The 21,730-nt window shown below is 39.7% G+C and overlaps 1 pseudogene; it reads left to right on the forward strand.

Annotated features, from left to right (window-relative positions):
- Positions 1 to 2,203: 2,203 nt before the first annotated feature.
- LOC144249273 (COMM domain-containing protein 2 pseudogene) lies at positions 2,204 to 8,311 on the forward strand (annotated as a pseudogene).
- The last annotated feature ends 13,419 nt before the right edge of the window (positions 8,312 to 21,730 follow it).

The following is a 21,730-nucleotide window of genomic DNA, read 5'->3' on the forward strand; positions in this document are numbered from 1 at the left end:
TACTTATATATTTATTTTATATATATTATTCTATTATATGTCTATATAATATATATGTATTTCATATATTATATTTAATTTATTTTAAGTACCTATATATCATAAATATTTTGATATGTAATATATATATATACTTTATATAATATATATGCTTGGGCTGGGGATGTGCCTCAAGCGGTAGTGCACTCGTCTGGCATGCGTGCGGCCCGGGTTCGATCCTCAGCACCACATACAAACAACGTTGTTGTGTCTGCCCATAACTAAAAAAAAAAATATTAAAAAAAAATTCTCTCTCTCTCTCTCTCCCTCTATCACTCTCTCTGAAAAAAATAATAATAATATATATGCTTATATAATTATAAATAAATATATATAATTTGTGTATAAATATACAAATATGTTATGTAAATATATTATATGAATTATATATAATATATGAATATGAATATATAATATGAACATATAATATATTTATATATTAATATACATAAATATTTATATATATAATTTATATATTTTATTATATGTATATATGATAAAATAAATATATTATATATAATATAAATTAGAATGTTATATAAATATCTTGTTTTTAATTTATATTATATATGTATTATATAATATGCAATATATTTATGTAATATTATAGTTTAAATTATATAGATGAATTATGTCTTATTTGACTTTAGATGATTTTAATACATTTGATAGCTTTTAACTCCTTAACTTTATCTTTATATATTTTTATTTTATGTCAATTTTAACCTTTTTTGTATTTTTTATAATGGTCTTAAGAAACGCGTGCTTAAGATATTTTTAATTTCAATGCATTTTCTCTTGACATTATGAGGGTTTGTTTAAAAACATTCCTTTGGATGTATGCCTGTAATTCCAGTAGCTTGGGAGGCTGAGACAGGTGGATCTCAAGTAGAAAGCCAGCCTTAGCAATGGCAAAACTCTTAGCAACCCTGTCTTTAAATAAAATTCAGAATAAGACTGGGGATGTGGCTCAATGGTCCCTTAGTTCAATTTCCATTAACCCCCCCAAAAAAAGTCCTTTTGTTTGAAATGTTTTGACTTATAAAACATTTTACATACTTTTTCTACCTGGACTATCAACCAGTGAAAACATATATGTCATTAGAATGGAACAATAATGTATTTAAGTTCATTTTGAGAGTAAGAAAGGTTGATCTTAACCAGGTGATGGTGAAGTGTACTGAAAAATTATTAGGTCAGGTACTGTTCTAAGCACTTTTCATCTCAACAAACTCAAAGGAACTCCTAGTTGATCTACATAAGAGTTGGCCCTTTCTCATTTTGTGATTACAAGACGAGTTCCTGGTGCTATTTAGTCCACAGCCAGCACAGATGGTGTGAACAGTTTGGTCACGTGGGAAAATCCTCAGGGAGTTTAAATTAAAGATACAGACACCATTTTACCTTTAAACCAGCTCTGGGATGGCTCCTTGAACCCTCAGCCTCAAGCTCCCCAGGGGGGCAGTGAGGTTTTACTGAAGGGGGAAGAGAAAGAGAGAGAGAGAGAGAGAGAGAGAGAGAGAGAGAGAGAGAGAGAGAGAGAACACTGGGGAGAGGGCTTTTATTGGGAAACAAAAAATTCTGGGGAAAATTTCATTCAATGAAGGTCAAGGGGGGGCAATGTAGCAAGGTCAGGCGCAATGATTGGATCTTTGGGTCAGTGGTGAGACACGCCTCCACATGGAAAAGCTCTCAAACCCAAGAAGGGTGGGGAGAGCTCTGCCACATTAAAAGTGTCTGAGCACCTCACACCTAGCCAGGGAGTAAACTCAGTCAGTTCAAGGATGGACTCCCACAGTGCTGCATTTCAAAGGAAAGGGAAACAAATATATATAATGACTCCTCTCTAGGGAGCAGAGTAGCTCAGCAGCTCAGCAGCTTGGGGGTCACCCAGTTCCAGGAATGGGGGGTGGTCCAGAAAACTTACCCAGTTCCAGAACTGCAGGGTTGTGGGAGATCACTTCATTGTAGGGTCTAGGATTCTTATCCAGTTCCAGTACTGCAGAATCTTGGGAGGCCTGCTGCCCTCAGCAGAACAGACAGCCAAACTAAAGGTTGAGTGAATTTCCTAGGATACCAAATAAAACAGCCAGGACAACTCCTCTGCCTCAAGCTCCCCAAATGGGAGAGCAAGGAATGTCACGAGGGGCTGGTGAGAGTGAGCATGTCCAAGAGTGGACTTTTACTTGGAGACCCTCATTCTTTAGAAAATTCCATCCAAAAAACGTCAAGAGGGGCAGGGTTACAAGGACAGGTAAGGTAATTCGACCCCTGGGGTTATAGGAAGGCACACCTAAGCATGAAGACACATTCTGCTACTTCCAGGATCAGGGCAGCAATCTAGGGCCACTTTGAATGTGGCAAGATCACTGGAAGTGACTGACAGAGCTGCAACCAATCAGGGAAGAAAAATGCTGGTCACTCAGAGCAACAGCCCCCCACAGAGGCCTATCCAGTTCTAGGCTGGAAGGTCTAGGAAGCTCACACAGTTCCAGCATTGCAGGGTCCTGGCTCTTACCCAGAGTTGTAGGGTTTTCTGACCTGTAGGGTGAGGATGCAGCTTAGCCAATGCTCTGTTTTCTGAATCCATGGCACTACATTCATCTCAGCCCTTGTAAGTCTGGCTGCTCAGCTAGGTCCCAAGAAGTGATGTGAAACTTCAGTCAGATGTGGGTTATGACTGCTGTGGGCACTCAGATGCCTCTTCCAGGAGGCAGCATACAGTCCCAGCCCAGGCTCTGAGGGGAAGGGTGCACCAGAGACTGGGAGCACTGATGTGTGGCTTCACTGCAGCCTGGCCCCATGGGGTAGGCTGTGACAGGGGCTGAGCTCAGGAGTGGCAGGCCACCAAGTGTGGGTCGTTTAGCAGTGCCTATGTCTCAGGGAAGCTGGGGTGCCATGGCTGTTTGTCACCTAAGCAAGACACAATCCAGCAGTATTTCTAGTCCCCAGGTGCCATGGTCTAATAGTTGTGCTGGCCACAACAGTCGGGTACACAGTCACCTCCTTTTCTTCTACCAGCTCAGATATGTGGACTCCAGGCAGTCCCCTCAGGGGATCTGAGTGGCATGAGAATACAAGAGTCCTAGTAGTGAGTATGGAAGTTGTCTAAGGTTTGGGTGGAAGCTGCTGGGGTCCCCTTGCTTGATTTGTCCACACAGGGAGGAGGCTCCCTTGTTCTGAGCTGCTCCTGGCTGTTGATGGTGTGTCAGACATTAAGAGTGTCCTATACTCTGTGTGAACATCCCAGGTTCCCATGCTCTATCTGGCTTCTGCTGATCCTTAGATGTGCTCTGAGGCTCTCTTCACATACCCTCACCAAAATGCATTGCTTATTTTGGGAGTTGTCTTTGTGGGAGGAAGGCTGGTAGGGCTTCTAGTCAGACTTCTTGCTAGCATCTCTCCTCCCTAGAAATTCTTACTTTAAAATCAGAATAATCATACCCAGTATCACCATGTTTAATCAAATTTGTATTGGAGATCCTCATGAGTAAAATATAGTGAGAATAAAAGAAAGTAGAAGAATGGAATACGAAAATATAGAAAGCTTAAACTTGCATTATTTTCAAATGATGACTATTTTTTAATATTATTTTTTAATTTTTTAAATTTTAGATGGACCCAATATCTTTATTTTATTTTTTTAATGTGGTGCTGAGGATCGAACCCAGTACCTCCTGCATGACAGGAGAGCGCACTACCACTTGAGCCACATCCCCAACCCAAAATATTTATATTTTGAAAAAAAACAATGTAATCTCCAGAAAGATTATTGAAAATACGTATAGAAATTGTCAAGGTTCCTGAATAAAAGCTTGAGGTACAAAAGTAAAATTAAAGTTTTATATTCCAGTGGCAAATGATTAGAAATTGTGATTGAACAGGATATACTATTTACAATAGTATCAGAGACTGAAATTACCTAAATAATCAAATAATAGACTTAAGACTTCTATAGACAAATTATAAAATTTTATTAGGGGATATTCAAAAGAACATAAATATATAAAGGCATATACTACATTTGTCAATATAAGATTTAGTCTAGGTCATTTTTAAAAGAATTTTTAAGGTAGCCAGGTGCTGTGGTGCACACACATAATGCCTGCAGCTCAGGAGGCAGAGACAGGAGGATCATGACTTGAATGCTAGCCAATGCAAAAGCAGGCACTAAACAATTCAGTGAGAGTGTGTCTCTGAAATAAAATACAAAATAGCCTGGGGATGTGGCTCCATGGTAGAGTGCCCCTAAATTCAATCCCCAGTACATCCTTCCCCCACCCAAGTATTTTGAAGGCTAAAACACTATGAAATCTAAAGAGGAACCTGGAGTGGGTCTGGCCTATCAATTAACTATTAAGCTATTATTATTATAAATTAAGCAAATGTCATTATAAAGTTGTTTTGATTAAAATAGTATAATGCTGGTGCAGACATAGAAATTACATTAAGTACAAAATTACTTTGATGTAACAGCAACCTCCTATCAATTAGACATTTCATTTTGCATGAAAACACAGAGGCTCACAAAACAACTCAGCATTCTAGAATCACAGAGTTTTTGAAGAATTTAAAAATTGCAGCAGTCTGGCTGGGCACAAATCACCGAGCCGCCACAACGCACTTGTATCTTCAAACAGAAAACTTTATTGCCCGAGTTCCACCAGCACTCCATGCACACTCCCCAGGAACTCTCTCAGCTCTCCACCTGGCTCTGCCCCCACTCTCTCAGATGGTGAGAACTCCATGGGAACTCCAAAGTAGAGGGTGCCCTAGACAGCAAGAGAAGCCCTATTGTGGGACAGTAAAGGTCTATATACAATTGAATACACAGCTCAACATAACCATCATCATCTCAATAGCTTGCTGGATTCACCTCTCAATGACTGCCTTCCAGCAAAATGCCATGTGTCATCCCGACTCGGTTGTGGCCCTCAACAAAAAATGTTCAGTAAAATACAAGAGGAAATTCATTGCAAAATTACACACTAGGGTAGTGTGCAAGAAGAATGCAGAATGGAAGCAATATACAATCTAAATGTCTGAATGTTCTATTCCCCATGACATACCCACTCCCATGCATACATTAGGCTTTCTTGGTAACAGTGTAATAGGTTAGTTGTGAGGACCAGACTGAAGTAACCAAGGCTTCTCAGCAGAGGGACTTTTCCAAGAGCCATGCACTCTTGCTCTTTTGGGAGATGCAGCGGGCAACACTATTGGTCAAAGCCACAATTCTCTCGTTTTCTTAATTTTTATTTTTTTAATTAGTTATACATGACAGTAGAATGCACCTATATACTTTGATATATCATACATAGATGGGATATAATTTCTCTTTTTTTGAGTGTACATATTTTAGAATCACATTGGTCATACAGTCACATATATATAAAGTAATAATGTCTGCTTCATTCTACTATCTTTCTTATTGTTAGACCAGGACGCAAGAAAAGACCACTGACTCCAATTAAAATCAAATTAAAGCAAGCTTATTATTTCGACCTGCCAGGATGCCTTTCCCTCCCAAAATGGCCGGAACAAAACAGCAGCCCCACCTTTCCTACAGCCCAGCTTTATAGCCCAGAAAGTTACACAAAAGGGGGGTTACAGATAACAGAACTCTGACAAGCATCACACTAATGGTAGTTTACATTTTTTTTTTTTGCTGGCCCCAACATCAGAATTTATGAGGACCATTAGAGCCTCAGAGAGGGTCGTTGTCTGGCCAGGGAAGGCCAATATTTATGAGGTGTCACTAAAGTTTCAGAGAGGGCTGCTTTCTGGTCAGAGAGCCAGGCATGGGTGAGTTCAAGGCACAGGCAGACATTCCAAGCAGGTTCAGAATTTGCAGTAATTTATAGTAAAGCCGAAATTAGCTTTTCATGGCTTTGTGGCAAGATGGCTCCAAATTTTAATAAAAGATCAGGTTGGGTCTATCATTATCCCCATATCCCCTGCCTTCCCCCTCCTTTCACTTCCCTCTACCTAAGGTAATGCTATTTTTTTTAATACACATATATACCACAATTTTTGTATTTCTGTTTGTATATAAAGTATGTTGACACCCAATTCAAGTCTTAATAAATAAAATTTTACCATCCTTGCTAATCCCCTGCCCCCTCCCTTTCTCTCCCACCCCTCTACTCTATTTCTCCCATTCTCTCTCTCCCAACCCCACCAAGAGTCAACTTTCTTAAATCAGAAAGAAACATTCAGTATTTGTTTGGGGGGGATTGACTAACTTCACTTAGTATTATCTTCTCCAGCGCCATCCATTTACATGCATATGCCATGGTATTGTTCTTTTTTAATGCTGAGTAAAATTCCTTTGTGTATATATGCCACATTTTTTTTTATCCATTAATCCACTGAAGGACATCAGGTTCACTCACTTCTATTTCATTCTTCTATCTTTCCTATCCCCACATCCCTGCCTTCCCCTCCTTTAGCTATTGTGAATTGTGCTGCTATAAACATTGGTGTGGCTGTGTCCCTGTAGTATGCTGTTTTCAAGTCCTTTGGATATAGTCCGAGGAGAGGAATAGCTGGGTCAAATGGTGGTTCCATACCTCCATACTGTTTTCTATATTGGCTGCACCAATTTGCAGTCCCACCAGCAATGTATGAGTATACCTTTTTCCCACATCCTCACCAACACTAATGTGGGTCTAATCCCACATGGTGAAGATTAAGGCCTATTTTTTCTTCTATTAGACACAGAGTCACTCACAACTCTCTTTACAATACTGAGTAAGTGGCAATTATTTTACTTGGGTAGACTTTTCATAGGGTCAGAATAGATGTCATGAAAGAAAGAGAGCTGTCCATCGGTAGGGGACAGGTCTCTGCTTCATGGCTACTTAGTGTTGAGAGGGTTCTATAAGCAGTGTTCTGATACTACTACATTAAAAAAATTATGTCCAACATATATTCTTCCCAATGAAAGCTCTATCACACAGGTTACTATTATTACCCTTCTATACACGTGGATGTCTTATGATCATATTTTTTATTTTTACTCTGTAGTGGAAAGAAACATTCTCAACCGATGTAGCAAAAATAATTTATCAATAGAATAAAAACACAAGTTTATCAACACATTCTTAAGAATCCCAGAAGCAGAACTGTCCACATGGATAACTTGGATTCATGATGGAGATGGCATCATAGAGAAGTAGGAAAAGAGATAATTAGTTAACAAACGGGACTGGAGAATTGACATTCCACAAATAAAATACACACTTGCATTCCCACATCATACCATATGCATTGTCAACTCTAGATATATTAACCATGTTAATATTTTAAAAGGAAATTTTAAAATGATTAGTGGAAAATATTGCGGATAGCTTTTAAAACTTGATCTTACAAAATATTTCCTAAGAATGCACGCATGAAAACAAATGATCACATGAGAAAAGATTAGTAATTTGAGCACATAAAATTAAAAAACATCTGGGGCTGGGGCTGGAGCTCAGTGGTGGAGTGCTTGTCTACCATGTGCAAGGTGCTGGGTTTGATTCTCAGCACCACATAAAAATAAATAAATAAAATAAAAGTATTGTGTCCAACTATAACTAAAAGATATTTTTAAAAAAAATTTAAAGACATCTGTATGTCCAAAGATATCTTAAACAGGAAGACCAGGGTGCTGCTGGGTGAAAAAGGGTGCCCAGCGAAGATGCTGCTGAACTTTGTAGGAAGAGCATAAGGAGCACCTGGCCTTCCTGCCGAAGTGGTGGTGGAGTTTGGGTGGATTGGGTGGAGTTCCTGAGGTGAGGGACCATCCCCAAGGTCTACGAGGATGCCACCAGGAAGCTAAATGTGAGCAGCAACATTGTCCAGCATGGTGTGGAAGGGTTGACCTACCTGCTCACCGAGAGCTCCAAGCTCATGGATTTCTGAAATGGATTTCCAAGACTCTGTTTTTGTTTTGGAATTCTCTGAATAACTGAACAAATTATTGCTTAAGCTTTACCTGGACAACAGAAAAGAGATCAGGACTATTCTGGGTGAATTGGCACCCACCCTTCCCAGTTACCACAGCCTTGAGTGACGACTAGATGTACAGCTTGCAAGCAGAAGTCTCAGGCAACAGATTAAGTCAGCAGTGACTATAAAACTACACCTAAATCAGAATGGAGACCATAACACCAAAGTTCTGCAGACAGACTCAGCCACGCTCCTTCATTTAGTTCAGCAACTGTAACAATCTTTGGAGGAGATGAAAACAAACCACTGTAGGAGAGTAATTCACAACATCAAGTAGTACCAACTGTTAAGCTCCTAATGCCTTTCACTCATTTGTGAATGGATGACATTCAGGAATTACTTTTCAGAATTAATTTTTATTAATTGGTGTTGATAAATGCATCTAGATTCCATGAAATTTCTTTTCCTATTCCAGGATATTGAGGTCATGATCAGAAGCTAAAGTCAAGTTCCTTTTCTGGTGCTAAATGTGGTCAGCTTCTTGGCAGATTAAAATGTAATATTGAATTTTAAATGTGTAAATAGGATTGAATCAACTAGAAATGAATCTATACTGTTCATATCTTCTGAATATATGAGTAATACCCTGTTTTTGATACATTTTGTCTGCCTAACTAGTATTTTCTTCCTTATTGATCAATTTTGAGAATAAAATTTACAGCTAATTCCTTTCCTATTGAGAGTATTTCAAAATAGTACAATATTTCTGACTTTTAAAAGCATCTCATGATGTTACTAGCTACAGAATAATGTAAAGTGAGTATGAGTTTTTTTTAAATTATATGCCCATATTGTTATAGGAAGTTCATGCATTTTTCTTTGAATGTAAAGATAAGTAGCCTTTACCACATTGCTGAAGTTTGACTTATGGTTCATTGACTTAAGTAGTACTCAATTTTGTGTGATTGTTAATAATATTTTCACAACATTAATTTTTTCCATATACCCAAAGCAACTCAGAGACACATTGTCATTTACATTTATAAATAATGCATACAAGAATAATGTAATCAATGCTTGATTATCTGGGGGAAGAAAGATGTCTTAAACTAAAAATGTTTAGAAATTTAAGAATATATTTTCAATATAACTGATAGTTTCAATATAACTAACACACTTGAAAATTAAAAATATGTAAATATAACCTACAAATTGGTAAGAAAATATAATTAATCTAGTTAAAAATGACAAAAATATATGACCAGAAATTTTACAAAGGAATACAAATGACTATCAAACACAGAAAAGGAATGTAACATTATCAATTGCAATAAATACAGACCTCATAATGGAATACCTTCTGGAAGTTTTATTGCCAACAACTAAGAGACCATGAGAAAGTGCCTGGACACCTTCAAGGGGACTAGGCCAAGGACATCTCACATGTAATCGACACTGTGGCAACTGATGCTGCTTCTAGGAAGAGAGCTGGGTGTGACCCCTGGACTGACCTCTCATATGCCCTGTGACCAGCAGCCACATTCCCAGAACATATACTACAGACAGTCCCACACAAAGGAGGCCTGTGCCTAAAGCTCATAGCAATGAGGTTCTGAGCAGCAAAAACCTGAAGACCTCTCAAAAGTGCATAAGCAAGAGAGTGAGCAAGGCAACCTGGTACATCCACAGGCTGGCTCCAGTCAAAACCAGTGAGCACAGTGGGTGAGTTTAAGGACCACCACTCTTTGATGGCTATTTTTATGTGTCCAGCTGGCAAGGTTATGGTCCCAGGTTGTTTGGTTAAGCATCAGTCTAGATGTGGAAAAATACTTCTTAGCTGTGATTAACATTGACTTTGAGTAACATAGGCTACCCTTTATAGTGTAGGTGGGCCTCATCTAATCATTTGACAGTCTTAAGAGCAAGAACTGAGGTTCCTAAAGCAGAAAGGATTCTTCTCAAGGCTGCAACATAGAAGACTCATCTGAGTTTCCAAGCTGCTAACTTATGGAATTCACTTGAGACTGCAGCATCTACTTTTTTCTAAATTTCCAGCCTGCTGACAAGTGCCATGGATTTCAGATTGTCTGCTCCCATAATATGAAACAACACATCAAAACTAATCTCTCTCCCATTCTCTCTCTCCTTATCTCTTCCCAGACTACACAGAATGCAGATACATTCAACAGAATATTTTTGTTAAAGGATCACTAAAATGTTATACATTTATATGCATTTGTACACACACACAAACACATACACATACACATATAATGTCAGGAATGCTAACAGCTGCAATAAAACTTCAAAAAAAGCGAGAGAATAAGGACTCCTAAAGGTGGAAAGAGGCAGGGGAAAGCGTATACTTCCATGAAAGTTGTTACACTTGAATTTTCAAGGTAGGTTTATGAGAAATAACTAAAAACTTAATAAAAGCAGGCCAGTATTGACAATGTAAGTGTGTTATCAATGTGAGTTATGGGCAATTGAATCTTTGGCATCTGATATCTTTTGAAACATAGGAAAATTAGTAATCAATGTTTCAATGATGTGCATGGATTTCTGGTGGCAGTGGATGGAGGTGGAAGAGGAAAACAAAGGCCACATGCTGAGGAGAGGCACTTTCCCACACCTGTGCTCATTTTTCAGTCATCTGACCAGAGAACAGAACTGTGGAATCTTGGCTGTCCCTGGAGTCACCTGGGAAGTTCTTAGTGCCTGGATCTCACCCCCAGACATCCCCATTTATTGGCCTTAGAACGAGTTTAGGAAAGGACATATCTGAAGGCTCACCAAGGGGTTCTCCTTGCAGGTCTGGGACTCCCTGCAAGACAGGATGCTCTCAGGCTGCAGGTGTCTGAGCCTGATTTAAATTTAGTTTCAAGCAAGTGAAGAGCACAACCATATCTGCTTTGTACAAAGAGTACAGGGCAGAGGGTAGAGGACAGATGAGCAAGAGGACAGGCTGGCAGTCACAAGGCAGTTGGATGCCCATCTTGGTGGCTTTGGAGAAAGGTGAGGCCTTTGGAAGCAAATGTGCTGACTGTGCGGTGTGGAGGCCAAGAGGGAAAGATGCTCAGGGGTGTCTGGTGGGACTCGGGATTTCAAGCTTGTGATTAGGTAGTTTGTGATAAGTAGTGATGGTGAGCAGATTGGAACCCCTGGCCCTTTGATGTGCCAGCTTTGCAGCGCCTGGGAACCCATTGCTGCAGAAAAATATTTGTTAATCATTGGATAGCTTGAGAGAAGGTTAAAAGCAATGAGGGCATGGTGACATATTCTTGTAATCCCATCAGATCAGGAGGTTGAGGCAGAAGGATCCTGAGTTCAAAGCCAGCCTCAGCAAAAGTGAGATGCTAAGCAACTGAGTGAGACCCTGTCTCTAAATAAAATACAAAAAAGGGCTGGGATGTGGCTTAGTAGTTGACTGACCCTGAGATCAATCCCTGGTATACTTACTCCAAAAAAAAAATTTTTTTAAATAAAAGCAATGGGTGATCTGTGCATTTTCTCCCAGAGGGCTGTTCAGAAAAATTTGCTTTTCATTCTTTGGTTCCTTGTGCCATGTCTGTTGGTGGCACAGCTTTTCTAGAGGGCAGGATTGATGGTTACTATGAAACCCACAGACTTCTCATGAGTTGTTCCATGGGGCCAGTTGCACTCACCTCTGTCTTCAGGTTTCCAAAATGCTGGTGTAGTCCCATGAACATCTTCTTGGTTTTATTTTATCTGTTTTTAAACAAAAAGTGAGCATCTATTGAATTGTCACCTAACGTTATTAGCAAATAACATTTTTCCCCTTAGTTCACAGTGTCACAGCAAACCATTTAAATGGTATTCATGAGCAGAGTAATTTTAATATTAATAAACCTAATGATGATTTAAAAGCAAATTAAAAATTTAATCTTTCGTTAATTCATGACATAGTTATAGAAAGCCTAGTTATTATGACTTCAATAAAAGGTCTTTTGGAGATTATCACATTTTATTTGAAAAGAAACTGAAGGCAAAATTTCTAAATCTAAATTGCAGTTCAAATCTTCCAATTTCTCCTCCTTTTCTGGAGGCAGGATGAGGCTTAAAGACTTCCTTTCACTCTTTTCTGCTTTCTTAGTATGGACTTCCCATCTCCTCCTGGCTGATGATTTATTTGAGTTTCTTAGGATGGAGGACGAATAATCCAGGGGATGGGAAACAACCTTCAAGAGCTGCAGCTTGACTAGACAGCGCATGGACAGGTACCCGGTTGAAGGGCTGCAAGTGCTGGGTCCAGGCTGCCCGCAGCCCCCAGGCACAAATGTTTGCCAAATTAAGCTCAGAAATACATCAGGATTTTTTAAGGGAGTTGGGAGTAGAGGAAAAGCATCTCTGGTTTGTGAGATCACATGAGGAGAAGATGGTTGCCTGGGCCGCTGCTCTGTCAGGTCACTGGCTCTGGAATAGAGCTCAGAACAGAAAAGGTCAGAGCCCAGTCAGAGGTTGCCTGCCTCTCGCCTCCCTGTAACTGTGCTTTGGCAGCCTGCACCTTCTGATGGACTCAGCACCAGTATCTGCAGCTGCTCAGTCTGCCAGAAGAGCTGTGTGAAGACAGGCATGTCAGGAGGCGTCAGGAGTAGTAGGGATGAGAGCCTGGGCCTGGCACAGGAGCGAGTCTGAGTTGCACCAGGTTGTAGTGATGGCTGCATGGCAGCCTGGCAAAATTCAACTGTCCTGACCTCTGAAGGTAAGGATGAGCTCACATTGTTTTTGGGACCATGCTGCATACCACTTTTAAATATGTTTATAAGGAACTGGTTTCAGAGATATCACCAGGCACTGCTCACAGAGTTGGGTGAGAGGCCAGAGGTAAGACAGGTTTCCAGAAGGTAAGACAGAAATATCCAATAAGATCCGACCCCTCACACAGTATCCTCCTCACCCTCTCTCTTGTACAATAAAAGGTGTGAAGGTCGTTACACCTCTCAGCACTGGGCTGGGCACACAGGGGTGACTCTGTACCCTGCTTCAATTCTGGCTGATGGCATTACTATAGCAGTGCATGTCTGAAATGTTAGAGGGGCATTTATGATTATTAGAAATAATCAAGTCCAGACCAAGGAAAAAAGTCTAAGAGAATATTCAATAATTTATATCTAAATGACTTTGGGACCTTAAGATAGAATATCCAGGTGGTTCTTAAAGGACTCATAAATACTCAATTTAAAGGGGAAATATTAACATGGAGGTTTATGATCAGAGCATTGAAATTACATTGATCATGTCTACTCTGGCTCTAAAAATAAAAACGGAATAATAATCCAGCTATCTAAGCGAGAAGGCTGCAAGCCATGTCTTGCATGGTAAAGCAACATCTGACATTGTCACAGATCAGGGACCCTGCTCCAGGAGACATTCCTGGAAATGCCCCCAAGGACTCTCAATGGACACAGCTTCTAGCCCCAACTCAGCCTGTCAGGGGGGAGTGTGCGCATCATTTGCTGTTAGATTTTGTTTCTTTGAGGCAGAGAGGACACATATCAGAGTGAGAGAGGTTGATGGAGGCAGCTTCTCAGGAAGAGATCTGCCCATGAGCTGGAATGGGACCTTCCAAAGTTCTGGTTGTCCTGGGACGGGCATGGAGAATGCAAAACAAGAGGTGATCTGAGGGTCTTTGGTGAGGGTTTCCAGGATAGAGGGGTGGACCATGATGAGAAACGGAGAAGTGTGAGGCCTTCCTAGGGAAGTAGAGTGCCCAGGCCTCTCCTTAGATACCTGCAGCTCCTGAGAGGGTCGAGGAATACCAAGCTGGTTCAGACACCTCCTAGAATGGAAATGACAGAAAAACTCACAATTCCTGCCCTAACTACCCTAGGATCTGTTGGAAAAATGCAGTAAGATCATCCTAGAAATAGATGAATTCTAGACAGGGCAGAGGGGTGGGAGGGAAAGGGAAGGGGCAAGGGTTAGCAAGGATGGTGGAATGTGATGGACATCATTATCCAAAGTACATGTATGAAGACATGAATTGGTGTCAACATGCTTTATATACAACCAGAGATATGAAAAATTATGCTGTACACATATAATAAGAATTGTAATGCATTCTGCTGTCATTTATTTTTTAAAAAGTCAATAAAATAAATTTTAAAAATGAGAAGCTAAAAAAAGAGATTAATAATAACAAAATAAAATAAAATAATTATAATAATTTCTCTGAAAAAAAAAGATCATCCTGGAGACTAAAAATTGCAGTCCAAATGCAAGCTCCACAAAACACACATGAACGTTGATTAATTATTTCCTGAATGGACAAAGCCAACAAATGGGTGGTGGTGCAGAGGAGAGAAAAATCACTTCCCAGCAACTAAAAAGAATTAATCACTGCCTCTCCTAAGACATTCACTGGCCATATTGGGTGGATTGGTACATTAGTTAAGAATACAGACCTGGGGCTCTCACTTGACTTCACACTCAGCTTTCTTACTCTCTGTACCTCAGTTTCCTCATCTACAAAATAAGGCAATTGTGATATTTCCTATTGAATATTTTCTGTCATGATCAGAGGATGTAAAATACTCCATAAAAGAAAGACTGAGAGGAAAAACAGGGCTAGAAAAAGAATCTGGGGGTGGAGTTATTGTTTTAGACTTGGCATCTGAGGTCAGGAGACTGAACAATGCCTCAGGGAAAGATCTACACAGGGAACTCAAGAATTGAGCCCCAAGGCAAACTGACTTAGGAGGTTAGGAAAACAGCAAAGAAGTTGCCTTTTACCTAAGATTGCACAGCCATTTGGGTTGGAAAGAAGCAGGACAAGAGTGTCATTCTGAGCTCTTGAATGAGCTAAGAGATCTTAAAACTGCTAATGTTATGCCAGATTCATGGGACCCCAATAGACCTCCAGCGGCCGAATCCAATGAAATCACACAAGTATTTATTGCAAGCTCAAGCCTGGACTCACAACCATTCCCAATGCAGGAGTGAGTCCCGGTCCTTTGTTCAGTGAGATTTTATAGGTTTTGGGGGGATACTGTATGCATCACAACATCACACAGCAAATCATTTCATACCACGGGAAAGTCAAACAACAACTCTCAACATTGATTAGCACATTCAATGGCGGGAACAAGTTGGTAGGGGTGATTGGTTAATACAAAAGGGGGATTCGTTTGAACTGATTGGTTTAGGCCATGAGGTTGTATACGTGCTATACTACATGGTTTCCCAACATGTTATCAACCACCATAAACTACTTGGGGGTCATCTGGCATTCCAGGTATTTTCCCTGTTTCATGCTGATTGAAGGTTGTTAGGGGGGTTGCTATGGGTCCTCACCTAGCCTAACTGAGTCAGAAACACCTGGTGCCACAGACCTCTCCTGTTATTTACAGACAAAAAACTCAGCAGGGTGGGTATGTGCTTAGGAGTGTTCTGTGGGTTTTTCCAAAGACAAGGGTCACGCCCTCTTCCTTAGGACAGGCCTTGAAGTAGAAGCTGCTGTTATTTATTTATTTTTAAAAATGGAGTTACATTAGTTTCTCACTAAGAGGGGGTCAGGGGCTTGACCCCTCCTTTGTGGTCTTAACACTATCCAATAAATGCCATTCATGGGTTCGGTCACATGAGGCCAAGAATTTCCAATGGATTTCACAGCAATGTGGAGGTCATCGTTGACTTCAGAGGGCACTTTGAAAGGGAGGTGTGTTAAGAGGTTAACAGGAAAGTTGTGGAAGTTAAATTGAACAGTTTATTTGAACAAATAATATTCCTGAATATTCCTGAAGCAGGCAGTTCTCAGAACCAGGAGAAGGCTGGAGAGCTCTGCTCTGTAGATGGTGGGCATTTCCAGATCAAGCTGGGAAGTTGAGTACAGACAGAGCTCCCCTGTTGAGAGCCAGGAGTTTGCCTTGCCTGGTCATGCATGGTCTGGTGCTAGGCAGCTTGTGATTGGCTGAAGCTCAGCTATGTGTGATTGGCTGAGACTTAGCTGCTTCCTTATACTACTGAGTTTAGTTTCCAGTTTGTTTTTGAACTACATTAGGTGGCTATTTGTTATACAGGAATTCAAAGCATGACCACAGTCTCTGATCAGGACTCCTATACATTTAACATGACAGATGGGGGCAACAGCTTCACTGAGGAGCATTCCAGATAGAGCTCAGAGAGACAGTCTACAGGTAGAAGAAGAGATTTGGGGAACTGAGCCACTGAGCATGGTTGGAGATGGGTGGGAGACGTAAGGGGGGAGCTGAGCCACCAGAGGAGGAGCAGCAGATCCCCATGAGTCTGAGGTCCTGGCAGCTTTGAATCCACAGTGTGAGCTTGTTTGGGTCCTTGTTCCCATATCTGAGGCTGTGTAAGCAGGCCTCCTTCTTGCTTTGACACTGAAATCCTTCAGACAAATTTCTAGAGGCAAAAATACAAAACGACATGAGAAAAGAACCACATACACTTGGGAGTGAGCCCAGGGCTTCGCGAAGTAAGAAATGTGAAAAGACCTGAAAGAACCTGAATCTTGCAGAACTAAACAAACAAGTCTAGTGCTGCCTGAAAGCTTCTGGGGTCACCTTCAATGTGTCTTGTGACCACGCTGGCTTCATGTTCATGTGGTCTATATACATCAAAATTAGTGGATTGTTTCTGTCCATTGATAGAAAGGCTTTTCTATCAAAGGACTTTTAAGATTTTCACTGAATGTTCATTGTGCACAGAGAACTTTATAGTCAAGAAGATGTTGAATGGCCTAACTGTAAATCTCACAATACCTCAGGTACACAACAGATTTTTATATGCATCACTTTATTTACTATCAAAGAAACCCTAAGAAATAGGACTTATCATCCCCTTTTTTTATAAAAAGAAATCAGAAACCCAGTCCAGACAATATACTTCACAAGTGGCCACGTCAGCAATGGCTCCCAGGCTACCTTACCCCAGACCCAGGGCTGTTCCCAAATACAAGTCAGTCATCCCTTAGCAGTAGGGCATGTTCTGAGAGATGTGCTGTAAGGTGATTTTATTGTTAGGTGAACATAAGAAACTGTGCTTACCCAAAATAAGGTATTTGCAACATCAGTAGGAAATATGATTTTGAGATCATTATCATACACAAAGTCCATCAGATGTGGCACATGATCATTCAGCAGAAGTGGCACCCCTTTGTGATCACCACATTGCACCCCAAAGGCAAGGCCTGAACAGTGTAAGCACACAAGAGGAGGGAATCAAGGAGTCACCTTGGAGCTCTGTCCAGGATATTCTCTGAATCCCATACCTGTGTTCTCTTCTCCTCTCACACAAGTCTTTCATCACTACAGGGATGGTTTCTGATGCCCCCAGAAGCCTTTGCAATGCCTGCCTGGAGCTAATTAAGGTGTGGTTCAATCATACTGACATTTCTGTGCTCCCATTTTCTCACCTGAAAAATTAGAGGGTTGAGCTTCATCAAAGTTGTTCTTGAACCTCTGAGGCCAGAATCACTTCTTTGAGGGTTTGTGGCTCTGCTCTACGTAACTGGATAGCTGAAATTTTGATTATTGTATAAATAAGACATTACCTTATTTCCTTGTAATGAATGTGTTTATAACTAGCCCTTCTACTAGGATGTAGAAAAAAATTTCATCTTACAAGCACCACTCAACGGACTTTGCCTTTACTTGGACATTTTGGTTCTGATCTGTCATTATGGGAAGAGAAGAGATGCAGTCTTTTCAGGGCAGAAATCATTTTAGTTCTCTAACTCTGCCATCTCCATGTTTTCTCAGTTAATAAATTACATCTCATGTTTATTTTTTGAAGATTCTTTTTTTCAGTACATAAAAAAAGATGAATTAAAAAAAGAATGAATTAAATTTGCAATTACCAAGGAATAAAGGAGTTCCTGTTTAAAAAAAAAAAAAAAAGATGTTAGCCAGGCTCAGTGGTACATGCCTGTAATCCCAGCAGCTCAGGAGGCTGAGTCAGGAGGATCAGGAGTTCAAAGCCAGCCTCAGCAAAAGTGAGGCGCTAAGCAACTCAGTGAGATTCTGTCTCTAAATAAAATACAAAATAAGGCTGGGTTTGGGGCTCAGTAGTGGAGTGCCCCTGAGTTCAAACCTTGGTACCCCAAAATATAGGTTTTTATCTATTGAGGAAATATACCTATTTTTCATATAAATGAATTCAAGTAAATATGCTTTACACCAGTCAAGTCATCTTCAAAGTAAAAAAAAAGAAAAAAGGAAAATTTTCTTTACCTGAGCAGTCTATCTACCATGATATTTCCATGTACTTTATCATAATTCTTTAAAAATATTGGGGAAATAACTGGAAAATCCAAACCATAAATTAATCACTAAACTTTTCTCTTTTTGAAGGTTTGCAAATAGAATTTACATATCACTTTCTGAGTAAAAACTCAGCTGCATATGATTAAAAAATACAATCTTTGACAGTATAAAATATCACTTTTAATAGAGAAATTACAAGACAGTGTCTGATCTCTGTATTTTGAAAGAAAAAAAAAAACCTTTTCTTTACTATTATTCAATTTGAAGAAAAAATTTCAAAATTGTTTTATGAAAAAACTTTCTTTCAACCCAGGGCTGTACTTCTGAGAGTTACACTTCATGGTCTTTTCCGTTCACATCTGACTGAAAGCAGAATGGCTGCACCATTTTAAATACACACAAAGATATAATGAAATTAGGCAGAGGAGCATGACATTGCTTTATTTATTTATTTATTTATTTATTTATTTATTTATTTATTTATCGTTGTTGGCCTTTTTTGATTTATTTGTATGTGATGCTGAGACTCAAATTCAGTACCTCACACATGCCAGACAAGTGCAATACCACTGAGCCACAGCCATAGCCCCTGATTCTCTTCTTTTGACATATTTCTTTCTGGGTCATCTGAACTTGTAATTTCTGTTTAAAAATGTCCCATTAATTCCTATTAGGGAGTTACTAGTAAGGAAAATTGCATGTTAGCTTCTATCAATCTGTATCAATAAGCGTTAACCATTCTCAGTTAAAAGCCCTCCTTTTAGCCCTACTTATGTGGAAACATCATGCACCTCAGCAAACCATTCAGGAAATTAACGCACTTCAGCCTACACAAGCACTAGTTGATGCATATTAGCATTATAGATTTTAATTTGAAATAATGTCAGTCTTTTCTGGCCTGCATTGTAGTGCATGGGCTGCCATCTGCTTATAATAATGAATCTGACAATCCACGTAAATTGATTTGCTACCTCTCTTGCCAGCATAATGGCTTGGATATTGATCCTAATTATAGAGCAGTTGCAGGTATTTCATTGAATACCAACAGGACAGATTGGGCGCTGTGGCTTCTGAAACATAGTTGGAATGACAGTAGAAACAAAGGTGCATTTTTCTGTCTCCCCCACCCCTGCACCACCAGGTTCAACTTTCCCCCTCTCAGAGTGGCTGTGGGTTTCATTATTTCTCAATATTTCAGTACAATTAGAAACACAGTCAACCAATTTAGTGAGCAACAAGACTCAAGCGTAGAACACCTAAGCTATCCCTATCTGGTTCTCTCTGAGAGATGTCACTCCAGTGACCAGAAGGGCTCTGTGTACCAGCCAAACCCTTGATATCACTGCCCAATATGGTAGCCACCACACATGTTGCCAGTTATATTTAAAGTAATTAAAAGTAAGTGAACTAAGAAACAAACTCCTCAGGACACAAACAGATATCTGTTCAGTTTTCTGCACATTCAAAAGATGAAACAATCCCACATTTTCAGTGATGGATGAATGGATAAACAAAATGTGCTGTGTATACACAGTGGAATATTATTTGGACTTAATTAACTCTAGTACATTTTGCAAATTAGATGAACCTTGAGTACAGTACACTAAGTAAAATAATCTAGTCACAAAGACAAATATTATGTGATTCTCCTTATATGAGGTTCTCAGAATCATTGTTTAGTCCAAACAAAGTTTTTACATTTACAAGATGGGAAATTCTGGGGCTGGGGTTGTAGCTCAGTGGTAGAGTGCTAGCCTAGCACATTCAAGGTGCTGGGTTTGATCCTCAGAACCACATAAAAATTGATAAACATAATAAATGTATTGTATCCAACAACAACTAAATACACACACACACACACACACACACACACACACACACACACACACATATATATATATATATATATATATATATATATTAAGATGGAAATTTCTGGCAATTGATGTTGGTTATGGAGGCACAACAATGTCAATGTGTTTAATGTCACAGATTTAAAAGTGCTTACATAGCAAATTCTACATTATGCATATTTTACTCCAATTTGAACCATAGCCCCTCATTTTCCCAGTAGCCCCATGTGGTCAGGGGTTACCACGCTAGACAGCACAGGAATGATCACTCCCCTTATCACAGGAAACTCTGCTGATGTCATTGCTTTAGCTTCAGGCTGTTGGGACTCAGGTAGGTGAAGCAAGGAGCTGAGCTATGGTGAGATTTGGTCCCAGTAACATGTTGCTGCCCTGCACCCTACACACACCACAAGTGCAGCATAAATGGAAACAGACCACCCTCTTGTGATTGAGACATGACCTGGTTTCTCTAACTTTGATTTAAATTGATTCTATGTTCTTTGCAATGCATTTTCCATTTTCAGAACAACTAACCATGAACATACATGGGGCTATCAGAGTCAGGCACATTGTTTCACTCATCTTTCTAAGTTCATGTATTTTTAAGTCAGAAGGGTTAAACGTGGTATCAGTCTAAACTGTAAATTAGAGTAATGCTAATAGAAGCCACCTCTGGATTGCAAATTCACTAACAGAGGAATCAATCAATTGATCATAGGGTATAGATAAATAAGGATGGGCAGGGGGTCATTACACCATCTTATTTACTCCATTATGATCCCTTAACTTGTAGTGATGTGTGAATGCAGGGTAGTTATTAGGGATCACAATTCAATGTCAGTGTTTGAGAGTCCCAAGTCTGTCTGACCCCAAATTTTAGGTACTGCACTACAGTCTACAGGTGTTATTTATGGTCCATGTATTTATTTTTCACTGATATTCTTAAGAGTGGAGATGTATTTTTTTCTTTTTCTTTCCACTGATAGCATCTATCATGTGGCACTTAATAGTTCTTTAAAAATTCTTTCTGAATAAATGACAAAGGCACACACTGGGAGTTCCCCCATCTCACTTCTGGCTTTTGTGGATTTTGAGCCTTCAGACAGTGAGTAGGTGAGAGGTATCTTCTTCCCTCCTCTCAAAAGTCCCTCATCATGAAGGAAAAAGTACTTCCTCACCCAACTCCATGTTCACTTTCTTTTAGTTGTCAAAGACAGCTTTCTTATTTTTCATACTAAGCACATTTTTAAATCTTATTCTAATTTAGTAGCAATAATAAAATATATAAAACTCTGTAAACAGAGTGTACCTGAATATGGTCTGTTCCATCATAAGTGGGTTCTGAGACACATAGCATTTCATTGCTCTGGGAGATCCACTGGCTTTCTTCTCGTTCAGCGTCTCCTCTCACCCATGGAGTGGCCTCTAGCAACCATTCCACTCACCAGGGGATGCTTTCATTAACTGTTTAGTTAACTTGGTTTTGACAAACATAATATGAATACTGCTTGCCAATTTCTTTATTTTCAGTAAAATATAGAGCTTTTCCACTGCACTGATCTTTTTGAAATTTGAAATTCATTCTTCTTGTAACAAATTAGTTTGAGTCACTGACAAGCCTTGAGTACCTTCTTAATAAAATAATTGAACTGTCGA

Source organism: Urocitellus parryii, chromosome 11 (genome assembly GCF_045843805.1).
Source record: "Urocitellus parryii isolate mUroPar1 chromosome 11, mUroPar1.hap1, whole genome shotgun sequence".
Taxonomy (NCBI): Eukaryota; Metazoa; Chordata; class Mammalia; order Rodentia; family Sciuridae; genus Urocitellus; species Urocitellus parryii.